The sequence below is a fragment of the Lissotriton vulgaris genome, chromosome 3_1 (assembly GCF_964263255.1).
Source record: "Lissotriton vulgaris chromosome 3_1, aLisVul1.2, whole genome shotgun sequence".
NCBI classification, from domain to species: domain Eukaryota; kingdom Metazoa; phylum Chordata; class Amphibia; order Caudata; family Salamandridae; genus Lissotriton; species Lissotriton vulgaris.
Window position 1 is genome coordinate 2,010,981,982 of NC_141689.1, and position 12,438 is coordinate 2,010,994,419.

Below are 12,438 nucleotides of genomic sequence, written 5' to 3' on the forward strand. Positions count from 1 at the left end.
GCCTGAGGTTAATCCTGGGTCTGTGGATGAATTGGTTTGATGTGTTCCACTGGGCATGCCCTGAGTGTTTTGCCCTGTTTTTATACAATGCTACTGGGCCTGGTTGGTTTGCTGGCTGTTTATTAATTTTTCCTTTCAGTAATTTTGTCTCAGGGGTTTGCGGCGGTCCAAGTGGGGAGCCTGCGGCCACATCCATCTTCCTTGCTATCTGTCGTGAGTGTTGATTTCAACCTCTTACCGCCAGCTCCCTCCCCATGTTTACCCTTCTATTATGGATCTCATTGGCCTTCTGGTCTTTAGCAGGTACCTGGGTGTGGGGCTGTTTGGACAGAATGGTTGCATGTCTCTCACCTTAGGAGGAGGGCGGGGGGTTGGTGGAACTGTTTGGTTTTTCTTTTGTATTTTGTTGTGTATTTGTTTGTTTGGTGACGGTGACACGTATGTAGCTGTAGCACTGTATGGTAGGTGCAGTGGGGCCCACTTGGGTATGTGAGTTTCCCAGTGGGTCCTCTGGGTGGCTGTTTTTTTCCCTGGTTTGTCAGTTATGGCTACGCAAATTCAATCAATTAATCAATCAATCAATAAATAAATCAATCAATATTTGTAGAGTGCGCTACTCACCTGTGAGGGTCTCAAGGTGCTGGGAGGGGGTGGGAGGGGAGGAGCAGCTACTGATCAAACTGCCAGGTCCTGATGAGTCTCCGGAAGGTCATCAGGTCCTGGGTCTGTCGCAGCTGGATGGGGAGGGTGTTCCAAGTCTTGGCAGCGAGGTGGGAGAAGGATCTTCCGCAGGTTATTTATTCGGTGGATGCGTGGAACGGTGGCGAGGGTGTGGTCAGCGGAGTGTAGCTGGCGGTTGGGGGTGTAGAAGGTGAGCCGCTTGTTGAGGTATGCTGGTCCGGCGCCGTGGATTGCTTTGTGAGCGCGGGTCAGGAGCTTGAAGGTGACGCTCTTGTTGATGGGAAGCCAGTGTAGGTCCTTCAGGTGGGCAGTGATGTGGCTGTGACGGGGGATGTCGAGGATGAGGCGTGCAAAGGCGTTTTGTATGCGTTGGAGTAACTTCTGGAGTTTGGTTGTGGTTCCCGCGTAGAGGGCGTTGCTGTAGTCCAGCCTGCTGGTGATGAGGGCCTGTGTGACAATCCTTCTGGTTTTGGTGGGAATCCATCTGTAGATCTTGTGACGCATACGGAGGGTGTTGAAGCAGGAGGAGGAGACGGCGTTGACTTGTTGGGTCATTGACAGAGAGGAGTCCAGGATGAACCCCAGGTTGCGTGCATGGTTGGTGGGTGTTGGTGCAGCTCCCAGCGAGGCTGGCCACCAGGAGTCGTCCCAGGAGGAAGGGTTGAAGCCGAGGATGAGGACCTCCGTCTTGTCCGAGTTCAGCTTCAAGCGACTGCTCTTCATCCATTTGGTGACGACCTTCATCACTGCGTGGAAGTTGGTTTTGGCGGTGGCGGGGTCTTTGGTGAGGGAGAGGTGAGGAAGAGGTTACATTGAACATGCAGGGTCACTCTAAGTGTTATAATGTGTAGTCGACCCTAAAACAGCATGGGTTCCACGTTGCGCTCCGAAGAGACCCACTTTACAGAGACTGAGGGCCGCACTCTTTGAGGGCGCTGGCGGGGCCAGCTCTATGCTACTTCTTAGTCTACCTTTTCATGGGGCGCTCTTATTTGTATTAGACCTGGAGTCCCCTTCTGCACGCATAGAATGAATACAAACCAGTAGGGTCGTTATGTCCTGGTATTGGGGTATGAATGGCAGGTATGTTGCCCTCTTAAATCTTTATGTGCTGAACGTGGATCAGTCATTGTTCCTCACCAACTTGCTTCCTTTGCTTTCTCTAATGGTCCCCTATTTTATTTTAAAATCTTATATATTTATTTATTTTAAAATCTTATATAGCGCGCAGCTACCCTCGGGCATCCCGGCGCTTTAAGACAACATCGGATGGTAAAGGAAACAGCATCAAGGCGTTATGCTGGGAACAGGAAGGTTTTAAGACCCTTGCGGAAACGCAGTGTGCAGGGCTCAGCTCGGAGTTTTAGAGGAAGCGAGTTCCAGAGCTTTGCCGTGTTAAATGAAAATCTTCTCCCACCAGTGCGGGCCTTTTTGACTCTGGGCACCATCAAGAGATGTTTTGTGTCTGACCGCAACGTTCTGCCAGCTTTGTAGGGAGTCACTAGATTTTTTAAAATAAGGGGACCTTTGCCTGCAAGAATTTTATGAGCGGTACAGAGTGCTTTAAAAGTCACTCTCTCCCGCACGGGGAGCCAATGCAGTGCCTTCAGTGCTGGTTTCGCAGATTGTTTCCTCGGAATGTCCGTGAGCAGCCTTGCCGCTGCATTTTGGACCTGTTGAAGAGTCTTAAAGGTTGATTCAGGGGCGCCTAAAAAGATGGCGTTGCAATAATCGAGTCTAGATGTTATGAGGCCCTGAATCAACAACTTCCTCGATGTTACCGGAAGTAGGGGGAAGATTTTCCGAGCCGACCTGAGCAGGGCATAACATACCCCTGCTGTTTTCTTGGCTTGAGTGCGGAAAGACAGGTCTGGTTCCAGCCAGACTCCAAGGCTTTTGATCGCATCCTTGGGGGCCGGGGGATCGCCCATACATCCCGGCCAGCTGAGCGGCGGGAGAAGGGTAGTTTTACTCCCCAGCAGCAGTATTTCCGTTTTTGAGCCGTTTAACTTAAGGGAGGAATCTCCCATCCAAGTATGAACATCTGCCAGGCAGGAGTTCAAGATGTCAGGATTGTCGGCCAGATGTGATAAGGAAACCACTAGCTGCGTATCGTCAGCGTAGCTGACGATTTTGATGTCATATGGGGATACTACGTCCTCCAGGGGGGCCATATATACATTAAATAATGTAGGGCTCAATGACGAGCCCTGTGGCACTCCACACTGGAGGGGAATGGATTTGGATCTCTCGGGGCCATCCCACACCTGGTAGGAACGATTCGAAAGAAAAGATCTCAGCCACTGCAGGGCCGCCCCGGAGACCCCTACCTCAGCCAGCCGTCGGATCAACACCTGATGGTTCACAGTGTCGAACGCCGCGCTTAGGTCCAGGAGGATCACCGCCACTGACCCTCCTGAGTCAAGGATGCATCTTGTCTCTTCGACTACTGCCAAGAGGGCCGTGTCTGTGCCCTGCCCTGGGCGGAATCCAGTTTGTGATGGTCGAAGGAGTCCATTCGACTCCAGAAAGGCTGACAACTGCCTGTTGACCAATCGTTCAGCAACTTTGCCGAGGCCCGGCAAGAGCGAGATCGGTCTAAAATTCGCCAGATCTTTGGGGTCCAAATTGGCCTTTTTTAAAAGAGCCTTAACAACAGCCATTTTCCAGGTGGGTGGCACCACACCCTGAGCGAAAGAAGCGTTCATAAGGTCTGTTATGGGAGCTGCAATGGACGCTATTGCTTGCTTGAGAAACTTCATGGGGACCGGGTCCATGGGAGAACCACTTTTAATCGACGATAAAGTTTTGGCAACGTCGCTCACTAATACTGGACCAAAGGTGTCAATGTGGGAGGCATTCTCTCTGGCCCGAAGTCCCACATCCTGCTTGGAAATGTCCTGAGATGGATTCGGCTGGGGCAGAGAGATTAAGATCTTCTCAATTTTTGTGTGGAAGAACTCAGCCAGTTGTGTGCTTTTTTGTTTATCATGCAACACATCCGGCTCCGGAACTTTGAGCAGTTCTTTGACCACTTTGAAACTCTCCCTGGAAGAGCTTGAAGCAGTTTTAATGCGCTCATCGAAGAATAGGGCTTTCGCGCTTCGCAGGGCGGACTTATAGCCCCTGATTGCAGCCCTATATTCTTCTCTCCTAGAAACTTCCCAATTCATCCTCCATAACCTCTCCAACCTTTTACATCCCTTTCTGAGGGTGCGAAGTTCTCCGGAGTACCACGGAGCCGAGCCAACTCGTTTGTCCCTCTTAGGAACTCTCTTTTTAGGGATTAGCGCGTCCAAAGAGGCGGAGAACCAGCTGTTGATATTGGCATCGGCCTTAACGGGATCCGACTCAGGAGGGGGAGGCGAATTTTCCAATATAGAGGTCCAGTTATCAACTGATAATCTGGCCCAGGCTCTATCCACTAGGAAGGCCTGTTTGGTCCTTGTGGGAGGAAGGTCGATTTGCCACAAAGCTGATACCAAAAAATGGTCTGACCATGGGAGGGGGAGAGCCGGCTTAGCTGTGAAGCGGGGAATGTCAGAGAACATCGGGTCAAGTAGGTGTCCCTTTTCGTGGGTGGGGCCGGTGTTAATTAAGACCAACTCGCGCTCCTGTAAGTCGCTCTGAAGGTCCAGCGCCGTTTGGTCAGTGGGCTCGTTGAAGTGAAGATTGAGATCACCCAACACCATGAAGTTGGCCGTTACTGCGGCCAGGGCCGTCACTGATTCTACCAGGGAGCTCACAAAATTACCCAGTGCTCCCGGAGGCCGGTAAATCAGCAGACCCGATATTGATGTTGTCGGGGATATCCTGAGGGCGAAGTGACAGCTCTCACAATCCGAGAGTTGGCCACTATACGTCCTGCAACCAAACAGGCTCCTGTATACAATGGCGAGGCCGCCTCCTCGTCCCTCTGGTCTGTCCACCTGACAGATAAGGTAGCCCGGTGGAAGAGCTTCCACGATATCCGCATCGGAGCTGGGAGTTAGCCATGTTTCCGTTAGAAACAAGATATCTAATGCCAGATCCTGGATGAGTAGGTTGATTTCTATAGCATGGCGTGGGAGGGATCTACAATTCAGTAGCCCTACAACCAGGTCATTCTTCCCTTTAGTAGCGGCGTAAATCCTATTGGAGGGTGGTGATAGGGAACTTAAACTGTGTTGAGGATTTAAGTCTAGATTGCTCGCATACTTCCCCTTTGTGGTGTGCCTGTAGGCAAGCTGGCAGCAGTGGCCCATTTGTGGCCTGGACAGTGGGATTTAGTGGATGGTTCGTGGGTTCTTCACCCGGGAGCTCATGTGTACTCCTACCGCTCTGGACTAAATGATCTTGAGGCTCACCCAGTCAGGCTTTATACATGTAGTGTGCTTTATGGTCGAGTGATGGCACTGGAATATTTAGCGAAAACATATTCTGACCACGCTCTCGTGCTGGGCACTTTTCAGTGGTTTTCCTCCAGGCCTATTGTGGCTGCCTGGTGCTTCAATCCGGCTCTTTTATATGATCAGGCCTTACGGGTGTTATTGGGGGGGAACATTTCTCGGTACTGGACTGATAATGCTGGTTCAGCCTCTTCAGTGGAGGTGGAATCGGAGGGTATGAAGTGGTGATTCAAGGGTATTGTATTTCAGCACTCAGCTTCTTTCTGATATTTGACTGCAAGAGGCGGTGTTGGATGGTCTTCTGGATGGGCTGGAGGGGACCCCAGATGTTAGGGGACATCTGCTGGAGGATTGGGTAGGTTGTTTGAGCTTGTGGAGCGCCTTCGCTGCTTTGATTATAAGACTTATATGGCTAAGGCACATGGAGAGCAAGATAAATCAGGTAGGATGTTGGGGATGGCCACTCTATACTTCAGCTATGTTGTCCTTCAGGATGGGATGTCTGCACTCAGGAGGAGATCTGTGCGGAGGTTTCTGCAACATTATAGGGAACTGTACTCCTTGGAGTGGCAAGCAATGAGGGGGAAATGCAGGGCTATATTACAGGCACTTCTCCAGTAATCCTTTGAGTTTGTGGATCAACTGGGTGTGGACATTACCGAGCAGGAGATACAGGGCACACATTTTAAGCAGCTTACATGTCAGACCTTGTTCCTAGACCTTGTTCCTAGACTGGTGGTGCTTCTCAATCACTCATAACAACATTATCTCTAACTGCCTCTTCAGATGCTGCTACCAACTTAAACAGACTAAGGCCAATGACACATTTCATTGTTCTTGGTTATTTATTCAACAAATTATTCAATATTTTTCATTGAGCTTTTTCTTTTTCATTAGATTGTCAAGAACACCCTATTAATTTCACTTAGAATTGTAACAAAAATACACAATACCAATGCAAACTGAATCAACGCAACATAAATCCAAAGAGAATAACAAAGCCAGTCAATAACTTCTCAATGCAACTACGCTATTCATGGTTTGTTTGAAAGATTCATACAATCCTTTGCAAAGTTGCCACCTATTGGGAACAAAATGTCATGCTAGTAAGGGTTTCGTGATTTTGATTGATCCCTTAGAGCAGATCATATTCCTACATATGTATTTCCCAATAGTGAGATGGCGACGTGTTTCAAGCCCACATATTATTTCTGGGGTTCCCTTCAGGGCTTTGACTGGGTACAATCTAAAAATAAAAGAAAACATTTTTTAGCGTAATTTCTCACCCCTTCTCCATATTTTTTGTTACCAAATAATGATTATTAGTACCTTCTCATTCTTCTGTCTGTTCCTTTCTCTTCAGTTTATAGACAGAGGCGTACATGTTCAGTCCTACTTAATTAGACTCATGTTAGTTGACCATCCGGTCTGGATACTAAAAATGAATGGGTATCTTTAACGTCAAAATTTGAAAAAATTTCAGTGATTAAACCAACAGTCTTTCCCCGCAAACTTAAAACACGTCTTACCTTTTTTGTTTATTGGAGCCAACCTAGTTTCTTTTCTTGTCTTGTTTCTTGAATGCCAAAATTAAGGGAGGGACTAGTTACAGTCCAATTGAATTCCCACTGTTCGATTCTTCAAGAGGCAGAACATTAGCCCTTGATTATTTTGTGCTATAAAAAACAAGATTTTAATTACAAGAAGAGCGTGGTCAATAGGAAGAGCGTTATCTTACTTTCCAGAAATACTGCAGATAGCATTGTGAGGAGGTTCTCTCCGGATGAAGCAATCATGGGTACATCTGTTTTTTTTAGTACCGGTCTGAGTCTTGTGTGAATTACATTCTGGGTGTTGTAGTAGACCATCTTAGAGTGATCATATGAATTATGCTGAAGTGAATTTTAACCGGGTGCGAATGTTCTCCGTCTCAGGCACATTCGCATTCGCCAGTTTACCTAAGTGTGTTGAGGAATTCCTTAACTCTCGGTATTATATTCTGGATACTTCTGATATTTCATTCAAGCCTCTCACAGCACTGTTGAATTTCATTACCATATAAGCCTCCTTCCGTGACAAGGCTACCTCCATGTCTCCCCCTTTTGGATTTGGTTTGATGGAGCATAGCACAGTCCATTTACATCCCTTTTCACTGTGTTTTTTTCCATAAAGTGATTAATCATCGGAGCTGTCACCATCTTTGTTTTAATTCTGGAGCGATGCTGCACTATACGTCGGTTGACTTGTTGGGTTGTCTTACCAATGTACATTTTTTGGCATGGGCATATGATGGCGTAAACGACATTTCTCGTTCTACAGTTGGGAAAATCTTTGTGAGTCCATCTGTTGATATTGTGTGCAAACTCACAGCCCTAAATGGCAAGTTCACAAACCGAACAATGACCACACTTATGATGGCCTCCCACCGGTTTCAGTTTCCATTGTGCTAGTAGATCCTTCTTTTTGGTAGAGGGGGCAATCTCCGCCCGCACAATTTGTTGGCCAATGCTGACATTCTTCTTCATGGCGAATAAAGGCCGCTGAAGAGGGTATTCCAAATTTTGTAGAAGATGCCAATTCTTAAGAATGATTTGCCGGAATTTATTTTTATGCAGGCCATAAGTTGAAACACAAACCAGTTTATCGAAAGACAATTTAGTCTTCTTTGCCAGGAGGCACTCTCTTGGTGTGTACCAGGCTTGTTTCATTGCATGTTTGAGCAATCTTCTCAGGTATCCCCTGTCTTTTAGTTTATCACAACAGGTGGCGGTATGAAGCTCAAAATCTTTTTTGCAGGTGCAATTTCTCCTAACCCTCAATAGTTGTCCGTATGGTAAATTATGCTTCAAATTTCTAGGATGAAAACTCTTATAGTGGAGAATTGTGTTCTTATCAGTCGGTTTCCTGTGGAGAGTGGTCACCAATTCATTTCTGAAGGATTTGACTTCAACATCAAGAAAAATTTGACTTGTCTTACTTTTGGTGATGCTAAACTGAATGTCAATGTGTCTGGTGTTGAACCATCCATAAAATCTTCCTAAATCGTCTTCGGATCCATTCCAAAGGCACAAGATATCTTCAATATATCGATACCACTGTGTCAAATTTTGCAAAAAAGGGTTATCGTTAAAAATGAATTTATCTTCAAAATGGACCATGAAGAATATCGCCATATATGGAGTAAAAGGACAACCAATTGTTTGGAAAAAGAATGTATCACCGAACTTGAAGTAGTTCATCCTTAGTGCGACCTTTGCTGGTTGTAATATAAATCAAGTAGGAACTCGGTGAGGACGTGTTCTCATATCCAGATAAAACTCAATTACTTGTAGGGCTTCGTCTTGGGGAATCTGTGTTTACAAAGAGACCACATCAAAGGAAACCAGCCATTGTTGTAAAGAATTGAATTGTTGACCCACTATTTTGTTGATGGAATATGTTGTGTCTCTCAGGTATGAGGGAACATCTTTAAATAAGATATCTACATATTTAGAGATCAGTTCCATCAACGAATCGCATCACGATACAAACAGTCTACCAGGGGGCTCCGTCAGTTGCTAATGAATTTTTGGTAAAGGTTTAATGACCAGAATCCTCTGATGTTTTTTATTGAGATAATCAAATTCTTTGGGTTCCAAAATTCCTTGTTCTAGTCTCTCCCTGAGTATCTTCATTAAAGTGTCTTGTATCTGTTGTGTTGGATCCTCCTTAATCTGCTGGTACCATACATGTGCACTTGACTTCTGCCTTCCATCAAATCCATGTCTTTTGGCAAACTACCACTGCACCACTTTTAACAGCCGACTTAATGACAATCGAGTAATCTTTCTTGAGATCTTGGATCGCTCTCTGTTGCTGTGATGTTAAATTGTTTGTCCTAAAGTTTTTTTTTCTTTCTAGTTGTTGTATTGATAAAAGGGCACTTGTTCAAAGGCTGTAGTTTCCTTTGGAATAGTATGTGTAGGAGGTACGAATTTTGTTTTATTGGCTAGCCCTGAATGTTCACTGGGAGCATTACTCTCTTTATTCGAGAAAAAGATATTTAGTCTGATTTTGCGGAAGAACTTGATGGCCTCGATCTTTAATTGCATAAGTCAGTGGGTTTTTTGGTACAAACTTAAGACCAAATTCAAGAACTGATTCTTCATCAATAAGTAAGAAACAAGACAAGAAAAGAAACTAAGTCAGCTCCGATAAACAGAGGAAGTAAGACGTTTTTCAAGTTTGCTGTGACAGACTGTTTGTTTAATCATTGAAGTTTTAAAATTTTGACATTAAAGATACCCATTCATTTTTAAGTTTCAGACCAGATGGTCAACTGACATGAGTCTAATTAGGTAGGACTCAACATGTACGCCTTGTCTATAACCTGAAAGGAATAGACAGAAGAATAAGTTGGTACTAATAATCTATTTTGGTAACAAAAAATGTGGAGAAGGGGTGAGAAATTATGCTAAAAAATGTTTTATTTTATTTTTCGAGTGTACCCAGTCAGAGCCCTAAAGAGAACCCCAGAAATATTATGCGGTCTTGAAACGCCTCAGCATCTGACTATTGGGAAACACATATGTAGGAATATGAACTACTCTAAGCGATCGATCAAAATCACTAAACCCTTACCAGCGTGAAATTTTGTTCCCAATAGGTGGCAACTTTGCCAAGAATTGTATAAATCTTTCAAACAAACCATGAATAGCGTTGTTGCATTGAGAGGTTATTTACTGGCTTTGTGATTCACTTTGTATTTATGTTGCGTTGATTCAGTTTGTATTTGTATTGTGTATTTTTGTTATAATTCTATGTGAAATTAATAGTGTTTTCTGTGTTCTTGACATTCTAATGAAAAAGAAAAAGCTCAATTAAAAGTATTGAATAATCGGTTGAATAAATAACCAGGAACAATGAAATTTTTTATTGGTCTTAGTCTGTTTAAGTTGATAGAAGCATCTGAAGTGGCAGTTAGATATAATGATGTTATACAGTATTTAGGCCCTATCTAGCTGTCAATGTTTGACCATACCCCCTTTCACATATTTCAATTACTCTCTGCAGCGTGGTCAGCTCCCGCGCTTGCTGCAGTAAGCTGTCATTGCATCACTTCCTAACAAAGTTAAGGACCCCCTTCTTCTTGATTCATACCGCCCTCTCTCTATGCTTAATGCAGAATACAAAATTGTAAGTACAATCCTAGCAACTTGGTTACTCCCCAATGTTCTCTTTTGTCCACCTGGATCAAACAGGTTTCATTCTCACATGCAGCATTAGGCCTAATACCCTGCAATTATTTCTGGCCTTAGACCGTCTGGAGTGCTTCCCACCGGAGGCTTTGGTCATCTTGGTTGACTTTCGGAAAGCTTTTGAGTCACTCGACTGGGACTTCCTGTGTGCTACAATGCTTGGCATGGGCTTGGGTGTGCCCTTCAGCAAATGGATGAAGCTTCTTTTTTCTGGCCACACTGACTAGGATCCATACCAGTCCCTTGATCTCGAAGGCCTTTGCGGTGGGGCGGGGTACTCAACAGGGTTGCCCACGTCATCCCAATTAGTTGCTTTTGCTATGGAGACTTTTGCCTGCACGATTTGCTAGGGAATTCATTACAGTGCCTGAACATTGCCTCTAATTATACTTTTCCCTCTCTATACGCTGACAATATGTTGTTGTATCTTAGGGGGAGAGATTTCCACCTCTTAGTGGTGGTAGCAGCGCTATTGGACTTCGGAGCTCACTCAGGACTTTAGTCAATTGGGCCAGGACATGTGTTTATCCCTTGAGGGGGGATGACCCTGACTGTTGTCACATCCACATGGCTCCGCCATTGAGTTAGGAGCATTATACGATTCGTACCTGCGTGTGGCTGTTTGCTACTAACCGGATGTTTTGTATAAAGGGAAATTTGGGCATGTGATGACTGGGCAATGTCACTCCATTGCCTTCTGGACTGAATTGCTTCTGTCGGTCAGTGGGTGTGTGGCTGTTTCCAAAATGATTATATTGCCCAGACTTCTTTACTTGATTGAAGTACTTCCATTGGTGTTGCCCCAATGATTCTTTCTGGAGATTGATGGCTTACTTATTTTGCTTTAATGGGGCACATCATGTCATCTTGTAGCCCTCGGGAATTTGCGGCAGCCTGTTGTCAAGGAAAGCATTGCTGCACCCGACTTGGAATTGCATTACCTAGCGGCGCAGCTCCAGTGGGTGGCTCTTTGATGGGCCTTTTTATGGGATGTGTGGGAGCTGCTGAGTGTGGCTCTCCTTCCAGGGATTACCTGCTGGGTTTCCTTCTGTAACCCACTCCTGCTTCCAGAGTATGGACCTCAAATATCCTGGTTAGGCCTGCATGGTAGGTTTGATGCGTCCCTTACCTGGACTCATACACCGAACCCATAGTCCTGTGAGCTTCCTCTTTTGGTGATTCAGCAGTGGGGTCAACAGGGAGGGTGGGTGAGTGGACGCCAGCAGGGATTGATGTCCTGGGTGGTCTTTATGCGGGGAGAGAATTGTGTCCTTTTTCGGACCTCTGGGATTCTTACGATATTCCGGTGGGCCACTTCCTCCTCCATGGCGCCTTGACGAACAAGATACGGAAGTGGTGGGATGCCGGTGTTGTGAAGCCTCTGGAGCATGACTGCCTGCATCATCTCTTCTTTATTACAGGCTGAACAAAAGCAGTCACGTTACTTTATAGGGCTTTGTTAGAGGGGGCGTGCCCAGCTATTGCTGTTCTCCCGTTACTTTGGGAGGCAGACCTGGGGTCACCTCTAACTGATTCCTCGTGGAGGAGGATCCTGGAATTCAATTCTAAAGTGCCTAGAAATACCTGTTTTAAACATATCCAGTTCTTTTACCTGCATTGGGCCTATTTGACTTTCTCAAAGTACACATGCTATGTTCCCTGCTGCTGCCTCGGAGTGTCCCCAGTGCAACGTTGAGGATGCAGATTTATTCCACAAGGTCTGATCCTGCCTGGTCTTACTACCCTATGGGACAGTGGTCCTCCAGGTGGTTCGCAGGACCACAGATAGAGAATCCCCTCTCAGTCCTTCTTTATGCTTGCTAGGCCTTCATGAACGTTCGGCAGCTAGAAAGGCTACTGATAGGATTTTAGATCTGTTTTTGATCCTTGCCCGCGGGCAATTGACTATGTGACTGGAGTCCTGATGCTTACCGCTGGTGGTTAGAGTTGCCGAAGTGAGCGGACTATGAACAGGAAGCGTTTCATAGGGAGGAGGCTCAAGGTTGGGAAGTTCAGATTTTGCTTGCATGGGATGCCATATTTTTGTCTTGTCTGCAGATGGGGACCCGGTGCTTGTTGAAAGCTCCCCCTCTGGTGGCTCGGTGCTGACCAAGGAAGCCAGAGCGCTGAGC